This window comes from Oratosquilla oratoria, chromosome 31, assembly GCF_046742065.1.
Source record: "Oratosquilla oratoria isolate Oo_2021 chromosome 31, ASM4674206v1, whole genome shotgun sequence".
NCBI classification, from domain to species: domain Eukaryota; kingdom Metazoa; phylum Arthropoda; class Malacostraca; order Stomatopoda; family Squillidae; genus Oratosquilla; species Oratosquilla oratoria.
In genome coordinates, this window is record NC_134807.1 from 36,420,163 (window position 1) to 36,427,662 (window position 7,500).

The following is a 7,500-nucleotide window of genomic DNA, read 5'->3' on the forward strand; positions in this document are numbered from 1 at the left end:
AGAGGCAAGGTTTTCCCGGTGGAGCAGACAATGGGTCACTATCATTGTGGGGTTGACCTGTTTTACCCTAGCAGTGAAACCCTGGGGTGCCCCTAGGACTGCAGGGGCTCCATCCTAGCACACACTGAAGCAGTGATCCCATCTACGTCTTTCTTCTTTGATAAAACTGTCAACTAATTTGAACAGGTCTTCACCCGTTGCTGTCGTCTCCCTCGTTTACAGAACAGGAGGTCCTCTTCAATGTCACTCTTTCCTTCATACCGTACATATACCAAGAGCTGAGCATTGTCACTGACGTCAGTTGATTCATCCAACTGTAAACTGAATTTCTCGCTCTCCTTGATGGCAGCCACTACCTGTCCTTTTATGTATCCCGACATCTCTTTTATTCGTCGGTTGATTGTATTATTGGACAATGGAATAGTTTCATTTTTTCTCACTACATTTTCTCCAATAATGGTGCGAACCATATCAAGGGCTGCTGGCTTTACCAACTTTCTCTAGTTGTGTGGGGATGCATGCCCTTGGCAATTTTTTTTGCAACAAGATAGGATGCAATTGTTGCTTGTTGAACAGAACACACTACTGTGTGCATAGTGTTGAACCGCTGACGCTTCAGTTGTTTTTCTTTCATCTTGAAAAACAATCTTTCCTAGCCAGAGTTGGGTGTTTTCCATGGAGGTGGCGCTTAAGCTTATTTTCTTTAAGCGACTCGTGGCTGAACACTTCTCTACATACAAAACATTGAGGTTTTTTGAACCCATGATCGATGAGGCACGTAGATCCAGTGCCAAGGATTTTTTCCTTGTACATTATCTTCCTAGACATCATTGAAGAATCTGAAAATTTATAAAAAAAAAAAACATTGTAATTGAAAGAGCAATTTTCATTTTTATGACTACTTCTATTGATAATCATGATTATTTTGTTCTCAACTAATTGAAAAAATATCTTAATAACAAATATAAACTTTAATAAAATACATAAGGTACTAAAGACTAGTAAAAGAGGTATGGAAGGCAGATGTGGAGGGAGTGAACATGAGGGGACGTCCTAGGATGAGATGGATGGATGGGGTGAAGGGGGCTTTGGGGAAGAGGGGAATGTCTGTTGAGGAAGGACGGGAGAGGACAGAAGATAGGGTTGAATGGAGAATGGTTGTATATGGATGATGTTGTGATGCATGAGGTGGAGTGGGTGGGGGGATGGGGGTGAGGTAGTATGTGTGAGCAAAATTTGACGCAGCCCGAAGGGATTTATCCCCGTCTTCTCCTTTTATGCATGGGGGGGGGGGACGGAGAGGGGGGGTCGCCGATTTAATGAAGCGCCCTTGCTGTGGATGTGCTGTGACTTGCGACACTGCCTCTGACCCAGGGCAGTGGACAAGTTGCAGGGATGGCCCGTCATCCAGGAGGTGCTAAGATAAGAGGGAGGGTGTGGAGTGTATTTAGGGATGGAATGGGTAGGAATGATTTTATGCCTTTTTCTTTTTGGCTACCTCCCTTGAAAAGGGGAAAAAGCCTTGCTATATGTATGTATGTACTAAACACAAATGGTAGATTCTGCACTTATAATGATGCTGTAACTCACCAAAAGAAAAATCACCAGAATTTCAATAAAAGGTGATCAAAATGGATACTAAATTTTGGTAACATTTAGCGAAAAAACAGTTTTTTTTTCCAAAAAAGAAACATATTATGTCATTTACATGTCAATTTTGGATAGTTGTGGTTATTGCTTAAAGCACAAGTACTCAAGTGCAAGGATAATTGATACAATAATTGAATAAACACAAAGAATACTCACAGAAAGATACCAGCACAACGATATACACCCACAACAAAACAAAACTATTAACTGATGAATGGATAATGAAATTAAGCCAGTTGAAAGATCCCTGTTAATGCAAGTGCGTGGTTTACAGCAAATTAATATCTCGTCATTAGTTCATTTCGAATGAAGTTGTCTTCATATTTGTATGATCTGTGTGTAAGTTAGTGTCGTTGGTATGAATAAGTAACGTATCCGAAGCGCTTTTACGAGACGCCTAAATTTGACGGCACTGTATGCACCGGTCTACATATATATCATCATATTTACTTGCAAAATCCAACACATCTGACGTCATATGATGGCACGCATAACTTGTATCTGTGTATTTGTCTGTTTTACTTATGGGTTTTTATCGCGTGCGCATGGTTATTGTATTGAATTTATGTCATTTGGAAAAAAAACAAAAAACAAAAAAAACATACAAGATGTCTTAGCGATCCCAGCAAAAACGCTTGACGATCCCACATGAGGGTTGGGAAACAATGACATACACACACACACACACACACACACACACACACACACACACACACACACACACACACACACACACACACACACACACACACACACACACACACACACACACACACACACACACACACACACACACATACACACACACACACACACGTACGCACGCACACGCACACATACACACACACACACACACACACACACACACACACACACACACACACACACACACACACACACACACACACACACACACACACACACACACACACACACACACGTACGCACGCACACGCACGCACACGCACACGCACGCACACGCACACGCACGCACACACACACACACACACACACACACACACACACACACACACACACACACACACACATACAGACACACACACACACACACACACACACACACACACACACACACACACACACACACACACACACACACACACACACACACACACACACACACACACACACACACACACACACATATATATATATATATATATACATATATATATATATATATATATATATATATATATATATACATACATACATATACATATACAAACATACGTGCTCAAACTCAACAGGAACAAAAACCCACATAGACTATACCAAAAAATTTCTTTAAGAATCAAATGACACGGTATATAAAACTGACGAATGGGTATTCAAAGAAATTATTATAAGGAATGTCACATGTATCAACCTATAAGAAAAATTAGCCATAATTATATACTACAAAAACACAACAGTCTCTAGCCTGTTCATGAAGAATAACCTGACAAAAGATAACAACATCCTTAAGCAAGCGAATTTGGTATACCAATACTCCTGCCCCGAAGAAGGTTGTAAACTTCTATCCAACATGAATTACATTGGTGTTGCCACTAATTCACTTAGCCGAAGGCTCACAATGCATGCCCGCGATAATAGCATACGGAAACATATGACTCACTATCACAACAGAAATCCCACAAGACAAGACCTAGTTAACAATACCAAAATACTCAAGCACTGTAACAATCACAAAAAACTACACATCCTGGAGGAAGTCTACATTTCACAACACACACTAATCATCAACATACAAACAAACACATTAGGCACCTTACTCCTAAACAAAGAATCCGTCACACCGGGACAAAATTCCCCTCGACAATATGACACATAACATCAACGGACGCCAACCTTGTCCAGCTCCAAGTCATTATGATCTGACTCAAACCTCTCCTAAATCCACCTCACTGGAACCATAAAAGCCTTGCCATCTTGTAACCCCTTAGCATAATTGACATGGACCTTTTCCTGTCATTATATCTGCCTGAAGATGGTTGTATGTAACAACCGAAAGCTAGCGACTGTATTTATATAATTAGAGTCAATATACAATGGATCTCGGTAGACTTGTGTTTAATCTACCCCTGGACTATAAGAAACATATAAGAGGAATGAAAAAAAAAACTAAGAAGATAGTTGAAACTGACTTAGCATTGGTCTTTAACAAGACATGTCTACAAGAAAATTTACTGCCAAAATATACTAATATACTAATATATATATATATATATATATATATATATATATATATATACGCACACACACACAAACACACACACACACACACACACACACACACACACACACTCACACACACACACACACACACACACACACACACACACACACACACACATATATATATATATATATATATATATACATATATATATATATATATATATATATATATATATATATATACAGTGCTCGACAAGGATGTACGAACGGTTAGCGAGAAAGAGTGATGAGGAGTGTTGAGGACTGTTTTTGCTGAAATGCACAATTTTATATAACAATTAGCATATGGTTGCATTATTTGACATATTTTCTTTAAAATGTGTGATTTCCATGTAATTTGATCAAAGAGAAGTTACGTTTTTATCCTCTACAAAATTACCAACCACATACCGTCCGACTCACTAATTGCCGACCTCAACCAATGACGATTTTTGCTCAAATGCACAATTTCATATAATAAATTAGCATATGGTTGCATTATTTGACCTATTGTCTTTAAAATGTGTGACTTCAATGTAATTTGATCAAAGAGAAGTTACGTTTTTATCCTCTGCAAAATTATCGACAACAGCTATGAATACCGTCCGGGTTTTGCTAAAATGCACAATTTTATATAAAAAATTAGCATATGGTTGCATTATTTGACCTATTTTCTTTAAAATGTGTGATTTTCATGCAATTTGATCAAAGAGAATTTACGTTTTTATCCTCTGCAAAATTGCCGACCGACTCGCTCATAGTCGACCAAACTCGAACAAGAACGATTTTTGCTGAAATGCACGATTTTATATAAAAAATTAGCATATGGTTGCATTACTTGACCTATTTTCTTTAAAATGCGTGATTTCCATGCAATTTGATCAGTGAGAAGTTACGTTTTTATCCTCTGTAAAATTACCGACCACAGCTATGAATACCGTCCGACTCGCTCATAGGCGACCAAACTCGAACAAGGACGGTTTTTGCTGAAATGCACGGTTTTATATAAAAAATAGTATATGATTACATTATTTGATTTATTTTCTTTAAAATGTGTGATTTTCATGTAATTTGATAAAAAAAAATTACATTTTTATCCTCTGCAAACTTACCGACCACAGCTACGAATATCGTCCGACTCATTAATAGCCGACCAAACTCGAACAAGAACAGTTTTTGCTGAAATGCACGATTGTATATAAAAAACTAGCATATGGTTGCATTATTTGACCTATTTTCTTTAAAAGGTGTGATTTCCATGTAATTTGATCAAAGAGAAGTTACGTTTTTATCCTCTGCAAAATTGCCGACCACAGCTATGAATACCATCGAACGGTTTTTGCTGAAATGCACAATTGGTCAAATAACATGAAAATCACACATTTTAAAGAAAATTTTGAAATAATTTAACTATATGTAATCTATTACACTAATAACACAATAGTAAGAAACTTAATAGAGTGTTGTTTGATCCATACCACCAGTGATCATAGATGGCGGGATGGACGAATCGTAGCTGTGGTCGGTAATTTTGCAGAGGATAAAAGCGTAATTTCTCTTTGATCAAATTACATGGAAATCACACATTTTGAAGAAAATAAGTCAAATAATGCAACCATATGCTAATTTTTTATATAAAATTGTGCATTTGAGCAAAAACCGTCATTGTTTGGTTGAGGTCGGCAATTAGTGAGTCGGACGGTATGTGGTTGGTAATTTTGTAGAGGATAAAAACATAACTTCTCTTTGATCAAATTACATGGAAATCACACATTTTAAAGAAAATATGTCAAATAATGCAACCATATGCTAATTGTTATATAAAATTGTGCATTTCAGCAAAAACAGTCCTCAACACTCTTCATCACTCTTTCTCGCTAACCGTTCGTACATCCTTGTCGAGCACTGTATGTATATATATATATATATATACACATATATATGTGTGAGTGTGTGTGTGTGTGTGTGTGTGTGTGTGTGTGTGTGTGTGTGTGTGTGTGTGTGTGTGTGTGTGTGTGTGTGTGTGTAACAGGGTTGCTACATAAAAAGGGGAACTTAATGCGGGCGAGAAATACCTTCACGGTGATTTCCTCGTTTTATTAAGAATATGATCTGGCGATTACAGGTTGGGATGTCAAGTGAGATAAGGTTTCCCACCTATGCTACCTTCTAGACAAGGGGAGAGTTTCCCCAGTCTCCTCTGCTATGTCCCTGACCTGGGCAGGCCTTTTGTCAGGTCCTTGACTTGAACAGTCCTCCTGTCAGGTCCTTGACCTGGACAGCCCTATGCCAGGTACTTGATCTCGGCAGTCCTATCTACAACGGGCGCAGCCGTTTGCTAATAAAAGGGAAAAGTGCTTAGGTAGGCATGTTGTGGGTTTACGTATGGGAAATGTGTTAGACATAAAACATATATATGGGTGTTAGTTCCTTTGTATGGGGTTAGGTTATATAGTTGGTGGACGTGTCTAGTTATGGCGTATATATTGAAGCTACAGTAATGTAATTGGGGTAGGTATGAGAAAGGGGCCATTAGATCTGTCTGGTGACATTAGGCATTTCCATGTTGTGGATGCTGCGGGTGCGTCATATTTGTCTTACGTTGCATTATTGAGTCAAGCTGTTTTGTGATTGAAGAATTTGTGAGGTCTGCAATGCAGTTAACTTTTGGGTTTAGAAATAACGTAAGTTTGAGGTGGAGATATGCATTATGTGTATGGATATAGATTATGGTATGAAATTATTTTTGGTCGTCTTTGTGTGAGAACTTTTGAGAATGTGTCTTTTTGAGATTTCTGTGATATATTTTTGTATCTTGGTTGGGTTTGTCTGAGTTCTACCGTTTCAGAGTTGAGTAGGTATTTTGTATGTTAATTTTCGACTAATGTAATGGAAACGGTTATATTATGTTGGTAATAGATGGAGTTGATTTAGTTCTTAGAAGTCTGAATGTCGTCTGGAAGGGGGCGGATGGTGGAGTGGTATATAGTTGTGTCGCTTGCTCGGGAGCTACTGACGTTTGCTCGTCTTGGGTGGATGTAGGGTTTGAATGGGTGAAGGTGAGTGCGCGGTGCTGAATAAAAATGCTTGTTTGAAGTCTAGAAGTTGATGCGCTGGGCTTGCTTGAAGTCTTCTGGTTTGATTGAAGTTTGATGCGTTGCTTGTTGGGAGGTGTACGGAGCTGAATGAAATTTTGTGGCTAGTTACCTTGATTCCGGGGGCTTTGATTGAAGATATGAGAAGTCAAAGACAGGCGGTGTATCCTTCGCAGACAGTGGTCTGTCTTCAAAATGGTAGTAAACTGCCACCAGGTGGATTGAAATAAAATTATTTCACCACCGATTCTTTTCAAGAGAGCTACAACTGCGGGTTACAGCTGTGAAGTCGGCAGACTTGGACAGGTGATAAGGACAGTCGAGCTGGGATGTCGCTAGTTGTGTAACCGGTGCGGTCAAGGGATAGCGAGCTGGTGAGGTAGACGTCAGACCTGGTGGACTTGGTTTCTCGTGGACAGAAGATGGCAGACGAGTGCGGCAGGTTGTTGCGGAAGACGAGTGAGGCAGGCGGGTGCGGCAGATGACGACAATTTTAGTTGGGTGGTCTCTTCAG